The following is a 16,067-nucleotide window of genomic DNA, read 5'->3' as shown; positions in this document are numbered from 1 at the left end:
GATAGCCACCATGATTTGAAAGACCTTTGTACAATACTTGTAAGAAGCTTCTTTAGACAAAAGGGATTTCGAAATGATATCGCTTAAGAGCGCATATTCAACCTTCAGGAGATTTTTCTTCCCATGAATATCTACTTCAAGGGAATCGGAAAAGACTTTCATCATCGTGATCATTAGACTAGGAGGGGTGGTTGAGAAATCATCAATACCTTCTTTTGGGAGATGAAAAAATGCACCAAAAGATTCTTCAGTTATCCATAGCATCTGACCCATTACGGCTCCAGCAATAACACTATCTTGATAGAAGCTAGCTGTTCATGATAGGTTTCATGAGGGATGAGGAATCTTCTCAGCCCAGAATCTTTTAATGATTCGAACATCCTAAGCATGCCCGGAGATTAAAGAGTGGATACGGATTGAAAGTCCACTTGAATCGATTTTGGTCGAAAGGGCAGCATTTTGATTTGATGAACAAGAGTTTGAACGATTCGACTTCTAAAGAGAGAAAGAGAGATTGATTTCAAGGGTCTTCTATTTCTTAGAGTGAATGATCCTATCAATATCAGGGTTTTAATCATGTAGAAGAAAGCTAATGATTGCTCCTACCGTCAAGAATTTCAAAAGACAGTTCCCAATAAACATAGCATTTAATGTTAGCATGAAATAGAACGTTTAATACTAAGTGTACAAGCAAAAGTTGTCAGAAATATTAGTCATTCCTTGTATATTGAGAGACACGTGTCTTCAATTCTTTTGAAGAATGACTGATTTATTTTTCGGCGGGAAAGGAGACTCAAACAGAAATAATTAAAAGACAGCTGTCCGAAAAGCCAGAAGATGAAGAGTCTAATTACATCAGTAGTTAGACGTTTTATTTTCCTTTTCACATTTTCAATTTCTTTTTGAAAATCAGTCTATTAGACGTATACGTCTAATTATGCTATAACATCACGTGAGACACGCGTGTCTGATTAGACGTGAGCATCCTCTTGTTCATGACATAAAAACGTCTAACATCTATTAGACGTGTCCGTCTAATAAAAGTATACGTCTAACATGGCATGTTAAAATAACCAAGACAATGATTTCATACAGAGGTGAAACTGCTAATGGTAGAAGAGAGTCTAAGTAGCTGTGTTTCTTAGAACTCTGAATCCTTAGGACAAATTAAGACCTCCGTCTTTCATATCTGTTCAGTTGAGTTTTGAACAATACGTTCCCCCTCAATTTATGCACATAATTACGTCAATCAAGATCAACAAGACCTAGCATGTTTCTAAAATGAGAAAACTTAGCTTCCGGTAGAGGTTTCGTGAAAATGTCGTAGTTTGTTGATCTGTAGAAACATGTTCAAGACGAATTTGCTTCTGATTGACGTGTTCTCGGATGAAATGATGCCTGATTTCAATGTGCTTTGCCCGAGAATGCAGAACTGGATTATAGGAAATTGCAATAGCACTAGTGTTGTCGTAGAAAATTGGAGATTCACCAGCCTCAATCCCATAGTCTCTAAGCTGTTGTTGAATCCACAAAACTTGAGAGCAACAACTCCCAGCTGCAAGATACTCTGCTTCTGCTGTAGACGTGGTGACTGACGTCTGCTTCTTGCTAAACCAAGTGATTAGGCGATCTGCAAGGAACTGGCAAGTTCCACTTGTGCTTTTTCTATCAATTTTGCATCTTGCATAATCTGCATCTAAGAAACTAATTAAATTGAAACTGGAATCATTCGGATACCACAGTCCCACATTTTGAGTTCCCTTCAATTATTTAAGAATACGTTTAGCAGTAGTAAAATGAGAGAGTTTAGGATCAGCCTGAAATCTGTCACAAACACCAACAGCAAATTGAATGTTTGGCCTGCTAGCAGTTACATATAGCAAGGAACCGATGAGTCCTCTATATGATGTTACATCGACACTTTGGTCACCTTCATCTTTATCCAATTTAACTGAATTGCTCATTGCAGTAGCTGCTGCAGAACAGTTCTCCAAACCAAACTTCTTTAGCAGTTCTTTGGTGTATTTGGCCTGGTTGATGAGAGTTCTGTTTTCCAGCTGACGGATTTGAAGCCCAAGGAAGAATATAAGTTCTCCCATCATGCTCATTTCAAACCTATCCTGCATCAGCTTAGCAAATTTCTCACACAGTTTGGGGTTAGTTGACCCAAAAATAATGTCATCAACATATATCTGAACAAGTAGTATGTGAGAATCTTTAGAAAATCTAAACAGGATTTGTTGGGTCAAATTATTTTGACTAAGTGTTGAAATAATTTACCCACTGATATTTTTATGATGAAATAATTTATGAGTTTCAATACAGGTGTATTGAGACAACATGTCACTAGACTTGGATCTAATGAGAGCCATTAGACCGATTTTGATTTTCATTCGCATAGAATTAGACTCACAGACTAACTCATCGGAGTTAGACGTGCAGTCTAATAGACGTGTAAATTAGACGTATAAGTCTAAGAGATGTGTAAAGAATTAAACGGATGGTCTAATGAATACACGGAATTAGACGTGAGTCTAATAGAATTAGACGTACAATCTAACTCATCGGAGTTAGACGTGTAAGTATAATAGACGTAAAGAATTAGACGGATAGTCTAATGAATATGCGGAATTAGACGTAAGTCTAATGAAATTAGACGTGAGTCTAATAGAATTAGACGTAAGTCTAATGAAATTAGACGTGAGTCTAATAGAATTAGACGTACAGTCTAACTCATCAGAGTTAGACGTGTAAGTCTAATAGACGTAAAGAATTAGACGGATAGTCTAATGAATACGCGGAATTAGACGTGAGTCTAATAGAATTAGACGTATAGTCTAACTCATCGGAGTTAGACGTGTAAGTCTAATAGATGTAAAGAATTAGACGGATGGTCTAATGAATGCGCGGAATCAGACATGAGTCTAATGGAATTAGACGTAAGTCTAATATATTCGAAATTAGACGTACAGTCTAACTCATCGGAGTTAGACGTACAGTCTAACTCATCGGAGTTAGACGTGTAGTCTAATATATTTGTAATTAGACGGGTAGTCTAATTAGTGAAAGTTAGACGTGTCTAAGGTAGAACCAGAAATAGACGTGCCAGTCTAACTCAGTGGAGTTAGACGTGGCAGTTTAATAGTTATTTAATAATTAGACGGGTAGTCTAATTAGTGAAAGTTAGACGTGAGTCTAACTCATTCAGACAAGTCTGAGGTAGAACCGGAATTAGACATGCTAGTCTAACTCAGTGGAGTTAGACGTGGCAATCTAATGGTTATTTAATAATTAGACAAGTAGTCTAATTAGTGAAAGTTAGATGTGAGTCTAACTCCTTCAGACAAGTCTGAGGTAGAACCGGAATTAGACGTGTTAGTCTAACTCAGTGGAGTTAGACGTGGCAGTCTAATGGTTATTTAATAATTAGACGGGTAGTCTAGTTAGTGAAAGTTAGACGTGAGTCTAACTCCTTCAGACAAGTCTGAGGTAGAACCGGAATAAGACGTGCCAGTCTAACTTAGTGGAGTTAGACGTGGCAGTCTAATAGTTATTTAATAATTAGACGGGTAGTCTAATTAGTGAAAGTTAGACGTGAGTCTAACTCCTTCAGACAAGTCTGAGGTAGAACCGGAATTAGACGTGTAGTCTAACTCAGTGGAGTTAGACGTACCCGTCTAATGGTTATTGTAATAAGACGCGAGTCTAATTCTATTAGACCAGGCGGTCTAATAGACGTTTTTATTAGAAGGAGTTGACTTATTTCATTAGACTGATTTTCTCAAATCCGTCTAACTGAAATACGTCTAATGCTCTGTTTAAGCAGTACGCTTGAATCTAACATTTTTCCTACCCACGTGTTATAGTTGTGCCCTACTCCTGCTCCACTTTCCAGTGAAGATTTTACAACAGCTATATGCATCCAATTAAGGAATGCCACGTAAGAGAATTTTCCTCACATTACCCGTTTTGCAGGTACATCCCTGATGGAATATTCGGCGCACTACCAGTTTTGTACGGTCACGATCCTTGTGCTCAGAACCTGCTGTGTACAATGGAGGCTTTCCAATGGAAGAGTGCCACGTATCATTCTTGAAGATTCGACCGTTAGCTCCTGCTCAGTATTTAATCAATCCTAAGGACAACGGACAATCTTCCTTAACAAGTCTTACGAACAAGCAATCTGATTTTACAGAGAGAAACTACTCAATCATCTTGCTTACTGAACTTATTCTATGAAGCTTCTTTCTGATTGTACTGTGTGTGAGTCGAGAGAGAGAGTTAGAATCAAAACACCATTATCTGAGTGATAATCTTCATCTTGTAATTGAACAGAAAATGTTATGTTCAATAGTGAGCTAAGTGTGTAAATTGTATTTGATTCTCATTATATTATAGTGAATCCTTCCGTTGGTTGGAAGAAGGGGTGACGTAGGAGAGTTTCTCCAAACATCCATAAACAAATTATTGTGTTCTTCATTTCTGTCATCTTTTCATATTTCATCTTGTGCTTCAAACCCAAGTAAACAATTCCGCCTTGAATCTTTTCAAGTGTTTACACAAGTTTGCGTAGAATAGAAAGAGATATTAATGCCTAACAGGATTTCTATCAAACCGTTTTTCATAAGCCTTCATCCTTAGCCAGACCCTCGTCTCTAACGATAAAGCCGATCCTATCAATTGGTATCAGAGCCTTGTTTCTATTCTCAAGCATCAAGAACCCAAAACATGTTTTGCATCAATGAAATTCCTCTTCTATCAAAGGACAACTACGATCTGTGGATGATAAGAATGCAAGCTCACTTGACCGCTATTGACTATGATATGTGGAGTGTTATCACCGATGGCCCAATAAAGATTTCAAAGCCAAGAAGTGAGTGGACCACTGAAGATAAGGTGACCAACAACCTTGATAATGTTGCTAAGAACATTCTGTTCCAGTCACTCAACACGAATATGTTTTGTGAGATCAAATCTTGTTCCACTGCAAAAGAAATATGGGATAAGCTCAACCAAATCCACGGGGTGAACTCTCAAGCAAAGAACAACCAGAAAGCATTCATTTGCAGTCAGAACAAATCCAGATGGGCTGATAGTGATTCGGAGGAGTCTCCCGCTGAAAAAGAGAATGAAGCTGTAACATGTCTGATGGCAGATGACCAATCTAAGGTAAATGATATCTCTGCACCATAATTTACAAACGAGGAGTTAACTAATGCACTCAATGAAATGGCTATTGAGTACAAGAAGTTAGCTGACTCTTTTTATAAAATGAAAGTTAAATATGAATCAACTGTTCTCTTTTCAAAACAAGAACCTGAATCAAATGTTTTTGATGAAAACTTAACAGAGATTTCATCTGAGAATGAGATGCTCAAAGAACAGATTCAAACTCTTTCATCCGAAAACAAGAGACTGAACTATATTGTCAGTGCATGGACAAGATCAGGAGATGCTGTCAAATATCAGATCAGCATGTTGAAACCTGCTAGATCTAGATCCGGTTTGGGATTTGACAGTAATGACCCTAATCTGTCCTGCAAAAAGTCAAAGCCAAATGACAAACTTAAGCCAATAAGTTTTGTCAAAGGAAGTATGACTGACATTGAATCTGATCATATTCATGAAGAAGTTGCTTTCAAAAATAAAATAGTTTATGTTCCACCAACTGTTAGTTAACTTAAGAATAAGCTTGAAAAAGCTAATAAGTCTGGTAAGTTAAAACCTGACTCTAAGTCAAGGAGTTTTAAAAGAAAATCTTCTTCAAAAGCTAAAGGATCAGTGGCTAGCAGAAAGTCGTCTGCTAAGTCAAAAACATACGCATTAATCACAACGCAAAGTGGGAAATCCATCAGAATAACTCAAATATGGATTCCTAAGGGGCTGATTGACCGAGGACCCAATTGAAAGTGGGTACCAAAAGATTGTAAATATTTATTTATGTAGGTACAAATAAATGAAAGACTGGAGGAATCTGTATGGTATCTTGATAGCGGATGTTCCAGGCATATGACAGGAAACAGACGACTCCTCACTGATATATCAGATTGCTCTGGACCTAAGATCACTTTCGGTGACAACAAGAAGGGTAAGACCATGGGTAAGTGTAAGATTATCCATGGTAACCTAACTATTAATGACGTGCTACATGTTGACAACTTATGTTATAACTTAATCAGTATTAGTCAACTATGTGATAATGGTTTGTCAGTAGACTTTCAAACTCATGCATGTTTAGTTAAAGACCGAGATGGAAATATTTTATTAACTGGAAGTAGAGTAGGAAACTCATATAAAATGAATTGGCAATAAGAGACATCTGACCCTATGTGCATGATTGCCAAGAATGACCAGAAATGGTTATGGCATAAACGTTTGAACCATTTGAATTTTAAACCCATTAACAACATTTGTTCAAACACCTTAGTTATTGGTTTACCCAATCTTCAGTTTTCAAAGGACAAGATATGCACTACTTGCCAGTTAGGCAAACAGGGCAGATCATCGTTCAAAAGCAAAGGGAAATCACAATCCAGCCGTTTACATATGGATCTTTTTGGTCCAATTCCTGTAAAAAGTATAGGAGGAATGAGATTTGCCTTAATTATTATCGATGACTTTTCACGTTTTACATGGGTTGCATTTTTACCATCCAAAGATAAAACTGCTGAAAACTTGATTAGGATATTTAAAGGGATTCAGAATCAAAAATCTTTAAATATCACATGCATCAGAAGTGATCATGAAACTGAATTCACTAACAGATACCTATCATCTTATCTTGAGGAGTTGGAATAGGCACGAGTTGTCTAGTGCCAGAACTCCACAACAAAACGGCATTGCTAAAAGAAGAGTGAGAACTCTGAAGGAAGCAGCGAGATCCATGCTTGCTGAATCAGATGTTCCTCAGAAGTTTTGGGCAGAAGCTATTAGTACTGCTTGCTATACACAAAATCGGTCAATAATTAACAAACGTTTTGATAAAACTCCCAATGAACTGTATTACGGGAGAATTCCCATAGTTTCTTACTTTAAGATATTTGGGTGTAAATGTTTTATCCATAACAATGGAAATGTTTATTTGACTGCTTTTGATGCTAAAGCAGATGAGGGATTCATGTTGGGATACTCATCAGTAAGCAAGGCTTACATAGTATACAACAAAAGAACACAGACTGTTGAAGAATCCCTTCATGTAGTTTTTGATGAGCCTGTTGAGAGCAAATCCAAGGAACCCATTGATCTTGCAGACAGACTACAAGCAGCAGTCTTGAGTCTGTAAGTGAAGAAGAAAAAATCTTGGACAAGCGGATGGCTCTATCTGATCCTCTGGTTGATCCGGCTGAAGCTCAACCAGATGTACAAACTCCTGTTCAACAAGAAGTTGAGAGTTTGAATGTCGCGGTATCACCGGTTCAGATGACCAATCCCCTTGGTTCCAACTTCAGATGGAACAGAAATCATCCACCAGAACTGATAATCGGAAATCATTTTTCTCCTCGAAGGACAAGACGTCAACTGATGGATGAAATGGTCAATTCCGCATTTATTTCTCAAATTGAACCAAAGAAGATTGGTGAAGCTATAGTTGATCCAGATTGGATCAATGGTATGCAAGAGGAGTTAAACCAATTTGACAGAAATAAAGTGTGGTATCTTACTCCTAGACCAACTGACAAGTCAGTTATAGGAACAAGATGGGTCTTTAGAAACAAGCTTAGTGAAGATGGCTTAGTCATTAGAAACAAATCTCGTTTAGTTGCTCAAGGATACAGACAAGAGGAATGTATTGATTTTGATGACTCTTTTGCACCGGTTGCAAGACTAGAGGCAATCAGAATTTTCCTAGCATATGCATCATTTAAGAACTTTAAAGTTTTTCAAATGGATGTGAAAGGTGCATTTTTAAATGGAAAATTAAGTGAGGAAGTATATGTTGAGCAACCCCCTGGTTTCGTAGATCATGTTTTGCCTAATCATGTTTATAGGCTTAACAAAGTATTGTATGGTCTAAAACAAGCTCCTAGAGCTTGGTATGACACTCTAACCAATTTCTTGTTTGATCATGATTTTGTTGTTGGAACAGTGGATAAAACCCTGTTTAGATTTGCTAAAGATTCTCACATATTACTTGTTCAGATATATGTTGATGACATTATCTTTGGGTCAACTAACCTCAAACTCTGTGAGAAATTTGCCAAGCTGATGCAGGATAGGTTTGAAATGAGCATGATGGGAGAACTTACATTCTTCCTTGGGCTTCAGATCCGTTATCTAGAAAACGGAACTTTCATCAACCAGGCCAAATACACCAAAGAATTGCTAAAGAAATTTGGTTTGGAGAACTGTTCTGCAGCAGCTACTCCAATGAGTTCTTCAGTTAAATTGGACAAAGATGAAGGTGGCCAAAGTGTAGATGTTACAGCATATAGAGGACTCATCGGTTCCTTGCTATATGTAACTGCTGGCAGGCCAGACATTCAATTTGTTGTTGGTGTGTGTGGCAGATTTCAGGCTGATCCTAAACTCTCACATTTTACTGCTGCTAAACGTATTCTTAAATATTTGAAGGGAACTCAAAATGTGGGACTGTGGTATCCGAAGGATTCTAGTTTCAATTTAATTAGTTTCTCAGATGCAGATTATGCAGGATGAAAAATTGATAGAAAAAGCACAAGTGGAACTTGCCAGTTCCTTGGAGATCGTCTAATCACATGGTTCAACAAGAAACAGACATCAGTCACAACATCAACTGCGGAAGACGAGTATCTTGCAGCTGGTAGTTGTTGTTCTCAAGTTTTGTGGATTCAACAACATCTCAGAGACTATGGGATTGAGGCTGATGAATCTCCAATTTTCTGCGACAACATAAGTGCTATCACAATCTCCTACAATCATGTTCTATATTCTCGGACAAAGCATATTGAAATCAGGCATCATTTCATCCGTGAACACATCAATCAGAAGCAAATTCGTCTTGAACATGTTCCTACAGATCAACAAACTGCGGACATTTTCACGAAACCTCTACCGGAAGCTAAGTTTTCTCATTTTAGAAACATGTTAGGTCTTTTTGATCTTGATTGACGTAATTATGTGCATAAATTGAGGGGGAACATATTGTTCAAAACGAAACTGAACAGATATGAAAGACGGAGGTCTTAACTTGTCCTAAGGATTCAGAGTTTGAGAAACATAGCTACTTAGACGAACATCTACCTTAGCAGTTTCATCTTTATATGAAATTATTGTCTTGGTTATTTTAACCTGCTTGGTTAGACGTATGCGTCTAATAGACGGACACGTCTAATAGACGTTAGACGTTTTTACGTCATGAGCAAGAGGATGCTCTCGTCTAATCAGACACGCGTGTCTCACGTGCTGTTATAGTATAATTAGGCGTACACGTCTAATAGACTAATTTTCAAAAAGAAGTTGAAAATGTGAAAAGGAGAATAAAACGTCTAACTACTGGTGTAATTAGACTCTTCATCTTCTGGTATTTAGGACAACTGTCTTTTAATGATGTCTGTTTGAGTTCTCTTTCCCGCCGAAAAATAAATCAGTCATTCCTCAAAAGAATTGAAGAAATGTGTCTCTCAATATACAAGGAATGACTAATATTTCTAACAACTTTTGCTTGTACACTTAGTATTAAAAAGCTCTATTTCGTGCTAACATTAAATGCTATGTTTATTGGGATCTGTCTTTTAAAATTCTTGACGGTAGAAACAATCATTAGTTCTCTTCTTCATGATTAAAACCCCGATATTAATAGGTTCATTCACTCTAAAAGATAGAAGATCCTTGAAATACCTCTCTCTCTCTCTCTCTTTAGAAGTCGAATCTCTCTAACCCTTGTTCATCAAATCAAAATGTTGCCTTTCCGACCAAAATCAATTCAAGTGGACTTTCAATCCGTATCCACTCTTGAATCTCCGGGCATGCAAAGGATGTTCGAATCGCTAAAAGATTCTGGGCTGAGAAGATTACGATGATTACTCAACCACTCATCCTAACTTAATGATTACGATGATAAAAGTCTTTTCCGATTCCCCTGAAGTAGATATTCATGGAAAGAAAAAACTTCTGAAGGTTGAATATGCTCTTTTAAGTGATATCATTTCTAAATCCCTTATGTCTAAAGAAACTTCTTACAAGTATTGTACGAAGGTCTTTCAGATAATGGTGGCTATCACCAGGGGTGTTCCAGTGAACTAAAAAAGCTTCTTCTTCGGGAATCTTGTCAGAATGGTTGTCGGTAGAAAGAAGATCTTCGGCTTTGACGGTCCTCTCAACTCTTTTCTTTGTCATCGTCTAAACGAACCTGGTAAGAGTTTTCTCCTTCCTTCTAAGATCCTGAACTACCAGAAAGTGGTAGATTACACTCAAAGGGTGGAAACGCTCAAGTCTAAGAAACGAAAAAGTGAAGACTCCAACTCCCCTCTAACTGCAGTCTTAGAGACCTCTTAGGTTGAAGCCTATCCTGTCCAGAAGTCATGAACAGGAAGAAGAAGAAGAAGAAGACTAGTGATTAAATGTCTTTTTGTAGTTATTTTGAATGTTTTCATAAATGTTTTTTTGTAAACTCATCTTGGTTACATTGAACAATGTTTTGAGTGTTTCTTCTGAAAACACTCATATGTGATTAACATGGATGTTTTTGAATGATTACTTGCATGGTGTTTGTTTATTTATTGGATGAATGCATGTCTTGATATATGTATGCAGGTTTACAATTTGTTCATCAAAAAGGGGGAAATTGTTAGGTTAAATTATTTTGACTAAGTATTGAAATAATTTACCCACTAATATTTTGATGATGAAAACAACATGTCACTAGACTTGGATCTAATGAGGGCCATTAGACCGATTTCGATTTTCATTCGCATAGAATTAGACTCATAGTCTAACTCATCGGAGTTAGACGTGCAGTCTAATAAACGTGCAGTCTAATAGACGTGTAACTTAGACGTGTAAGTCTAAGAGATGTGTAAAGAATTAGATGGGTGGTCTAATGAATACACAGAATTAGACGTGAATCTAATAGAATTAGACGTACAGTCTAACTCATCGGAGTTAGACGTGTAAGTCTAATAGACATAAAGAATTAGACTGATAGTCTAATGAATACGCGGAAATAGACGTAAGTCTAATGGAATTAGACGTGAGTCTAATAGAATTAGATGTACAGTCTAACTCATCGGAGTTAGACGTGTAAGTCTAATAGACATAAAGAATTAGACGGATAGTCTAATGAATACGCGGAATTAGACGTAAGTCTAATGGAATTAGACGTGAATCTAATAGAATTAGACGTACAGTCTAACTCATCGGAGTTAGACGTGTAAGTCTAATAGATGTAAAGAATTAGATGGATGGTCTAATGAATGAACGGAATCAGACGTGAGTCTAATGGAATTAGACGTAAGTCTAATATATTCGAAATTAGACGTACAGTCTAACTCATCGGAGTTAAACGTGTAGTCTAATATATTTGTAATTAGACGGGTAGTCTAATTAGTGAAAGTTAGACGCGAGTCTAACTCCTTCAGACAAGTCTGAGGTAGAACCGGAATTAGACGTGCCAGTCTAACTCAGTGGAGTTAGACGTGGCAGTTTAATGGTTATTTAATAATTAGACGGGTAGTCTAATTAGTGAAAGTTAGACGTGAGTCTAACTCCTTCAGACAAGTCTGAGGTAGAACCGGAATTAGACGTGTCAGTCTAACTCAGTGGAGTTAGACGTGGCAGTCTAATGGTTATTTAATAATTAGACGGGTAGTCTAATTAGTGAAAGTTAGACGTGAGTCTAACTCCTTCAGACAAGTCTGAGGTAGAACCGGAATTAGACGTGCCAGTCTAACTCAGTGGAGTTAGACGTGGCAGTCTAATAGTTATTTAATAATTAGACGGGTAGTCTAAATAGTGAAAGTTAGACGTGGGTCTAACTCCTTCAGACAAGTCTGAGGTAGAACCGGAATTAGACGTGCTAGTCTAACTCAGTGGAGTTAGACGTGGCAGTCTAATAGTTATTTAATAATTAGACAGGTTGTCTAATTAGTGAAAGTTAGACGTGGGTCTAACTCCTTCAGACAAGTCTGAGGTAGAACCGGAATTAGACGTGTCAGTCTAACTCAATAGAGTTAGACGTGGCAGTATAATGGTTATTTAATAATTAGACGGGTAGTCTAATTAGTAAAAGTTAGACGTGAATCTAACTCCTTCAGACAAGTCTAAGGTAGAACCAGAATTAGACGTGTAGTGTAACACAGTGGAGTTAGACGTACCCGTCTAATGGTTATTGTAATTAGACGCGAGTCTAATTCTATTAAACCAGGCGGTCTAATAGACGTTTTTATTAGAAGGAGTTGACTGATTCATTAGACTGATTTTCTCAAATCCGTCTAACTGAAATACGTCTAATACTCTGTTTAAGCAGTACGCTTGAATCTAGCATTTCTCTTACCCATGTGCTATAGCTGTACCCTATTCCTGCTCCACTTTCTAGTGAAGATTAGTACAGCAGCTATATGCATCCAATTAAGGAATGCCACGTAAGAGAATTTTCCTCACATTACCCGTATTGCAGGTACATCCCTGATGGAATATTCGGCACACTATCAGTTTTGTACGGCCACGATCCTTGTGCTCAGAATCTGTTGTGTACAATGGAGGCTTTCCAATGGAAGAGTTCCACATATCATTCTTGAAGATTCGACCGTTAACTCCTGCTCAGTATTTAATCAATCCTAAGGAAAACGGACAATCTGCCTTAACAAGTCTTACGAACAAGCAATCTAATTTTGCAGAGAGAGACTACTCAATCATCTTGTTTACTAAACTTATTATGTGAAGCTTCTTTCTGATTTTACTGTGTGTGAATCGAGAGAGAGAGCTAGAATCAAAACTCCATTAGCTGAGTGATATTCTTCATCTTGTAATTGAACAGAAAGTGTTCTGTTCAATAGTGAGCCAAGTGTGTAAATTGTATTTTATTCTCATTATATTATAGTGAATCCTTCTGGTGGTTGGAAGAAGGGGTGACGTAGGAGAGTTTCTCCGAACATCCATAAACAAACTGTTGTGTTCTTCATTTCTGTCATCTTTTCATATTTCATCTTGTTCTTTTGATGCTAAAGCAGATGAGGGATTCATGTTGGGATACTCATCAGTAAGCAAGGCTTACATAGTATACAACAAAAGAACACAAATTGTTGAAGAATCCCTTCATGTAGCTTTTGAAACAGATTCAAGGCGGAATTGTTTACTTGGGTTTGAAGCACAAGATGAAATATGAAAAGATGACAGAAATGAAGAACACAACAGTTTGTTTATGGATGTTCGGAGAAACTCTCCTACGTCACCCCTTCTTCCAACCACCAGAAGGATTCACTATAATATAATGAGAATAAAATACAATTTACACACTTGGCTCACTATTGAACAGAACACTTTATGTTCAATTACAAGATGAAGAATATCACTCAGCTAATGGAGTTTTGATTCTAGCTCTCTCTCTCGATTCACACACAGTAAAATCATAAAGAAGCTTCACATAATATGTTTAGTAAACAAGATGATTGAGTAGTCTCTCTCTGCAAAATTAGATTGCTTGTTCGTAAGACTTGTTAAGGAAGATTGTCCGTTGTCCTTAGGATTGATTAAATACTGAGCAGGAGTTAACGGTCGAATCTTCAAGAATGATACGTGGCACTATTCCATTGGAAAGTCTCCATTGTACACAGCAGGTTCTGAGCACAAGGATCGTGGTCGTACACAACTGGTAATGCGCCGAATATTTCATTAGGGATGTACCTGCAAAACGGGTAATGTGAGGAAAATTCTCTTACGTGGCATTCCTTGATTGGATGCATATAGTTGTTGTACTAATCTTCACAAGAAAGTGGAGCAGAAGTAGGGTACAGCTATAGCACGTGGGTAGGAGAAATGCTAGATTCAAGCGTACTGCTTAAACTGAGCATTAGACGTATTTCAGTTAGACGGATTGTGAAAATCAGTCTAATGAAATAAGTCAACTCCTTCTAACAGAAAAACGTCTATTAGACCGCCTGGTCTAATAGAATTAGACTTGCGTCTAATTACAATAACCATTAGACTGGCACGTCTAATTCTGGTTCTACCTCAGACTTGTCTGAAGGAGTTAGACTTACGTCTAACTTTCACTAATTAGACTACCCGTCTAATTATTCAATAACCATTAGATCGGCACGTTTAACTCCATTGAGTTAGACTGCACGTCTAATTTCGGTTTTACCTCAGACTTGTCTGAAGGAGTTAGACGCACGTCTAACTTTCACTAATTAGACCACACGTCTAATTATTCAATAACCATTAGATCGGCACGTCTAACTCCACTAAGTTACACTGCACGTCTAATTCCGGTTCTACCTCAGACTTGTCTGAAGGAGTTAGACTTACGTCTAACTTTCACTAATTAGACTACACGTCTAATTATTCAATAACCATTAGACCGGCACGTCTAACTCCACTGAGTTAGACTGCACATCTAATTCCGGTTCTACCTCAGACTTGTCTGAAGGAGTTAGACTTACGTCTAACTTTCACTAATTAGACTACCCGTCTAATTACAAATATATTAGACTACACGTCTAACTCCGATGAGTTAAACTGTATGTCTAATTCCGAATATATTAGACTTACGTCTAATTCCATTAGACTCACGTCTAATTCCATTAGACTCACGTCTAATTCCATTAGACTCACGTCTAATTCCGAATATATTAGACTTACGTCTAATTCTATTAGACTCACGTCTAATTCTATTAGACTCATGTCTAATTCCGTGTATTCATTAGACTTGCGTCTAATTCTTTACACATCTATTAGACTATACGTCTAACTCCGATGAGTTAGACTGTACGTCTAATTCCGAATATATTAGACTTACGTCTAATTCCGTGTAACTATTAGACCGTCCGTCTAATTTACACGTCTATTAGACTGCACGTCTAACTCCGATGAGTTAGACTGTGCGTCTAATTTTATGCGAATGAAAATCAAAATCGGTCTAATGACCCTCATTAGATCCAAGTAGTCTTATAATGTATTGTCTCAATACACTTGTATCGAAACTCATAAGTTATTTCATCATCAAAATATCAGAGTAAATTATTTCCAACACTTAGTCAAAATAATTTGACCCAACATAATATATATATTCTCTCACCTAATATAATTAAAAACGTATAATAAAATATTAATAAAAAACCTCAAATAACATAAATTCTTATTAATTTAGCATTAAATATTAATTATAAAATTTTAATAAAATATTAATATAAAACTTCCAAAACATAAATTCTTATTAATTTAATATTAAATATTAATTATAAAACCTTGCAATTAAATCAAACTTTTCTCTACCCTGTAATATAATATATATAAAAACTAACAATAAAAATTCACATAAAGTATCAGAATGTGCGCCGCCACTTCATTTCTTTAAAATTCTCTCTCAATTTCTCTCCCTTAATTATTTCTTTAATAATATATATATTCCCTCACCTTTTAATTATTTCTTTCATACTCTATATTAGAGTATTAATTATTTTCTCACTTAATATATATATATATATATATATATATTCTTAATTTCTCTTTTACAAATATTTATAATAATAATAATAATTCCCAAATTTTCTCTAAGTGATAGAGTGAAGGGAATTTAGTGAGGGAATGACGTGGTTGGAAAATGTAAAAGTCAAGGGAATTTAGTGAGGGAATGACGTGGTTGTAAAGTGTAAAAGTGAGGAAATAGAGAAAAGAGAGAAATTATTTGATTTTTTAAGCTAATAAGATTATGCCACGTCATTCCCTCACCAAATTCTCTCACCACATTCCCTCACCTAATCATTTATTACTATTTTTTTCCTAATCAATATTATAAAAAATATTTATAATATACAAAATAATACTATATAATATATTTATAATATAATATAATATATTTATTATATAAATATATAATAACATTTAATATGATTTATTAAACTGATAATAAAATTACAAATTTTATTTTTCTA

Source organism: Impatiens glandulifera, chromosome 3 (assembly GCF_907164915.1).
Source record: "Impatiens glandulifera chromosome 3, dImpGla2.1, whole genome shotgun sequence".
NCBI lineage: Eukaryota > Viridiplantae > Streptophyta > Magnoliopsida > Ericales > Balsaminaceae > Impatiens > Impatiens glandulifera.
Note: the sequence above shows the minus strand (reverse complement) of the source record.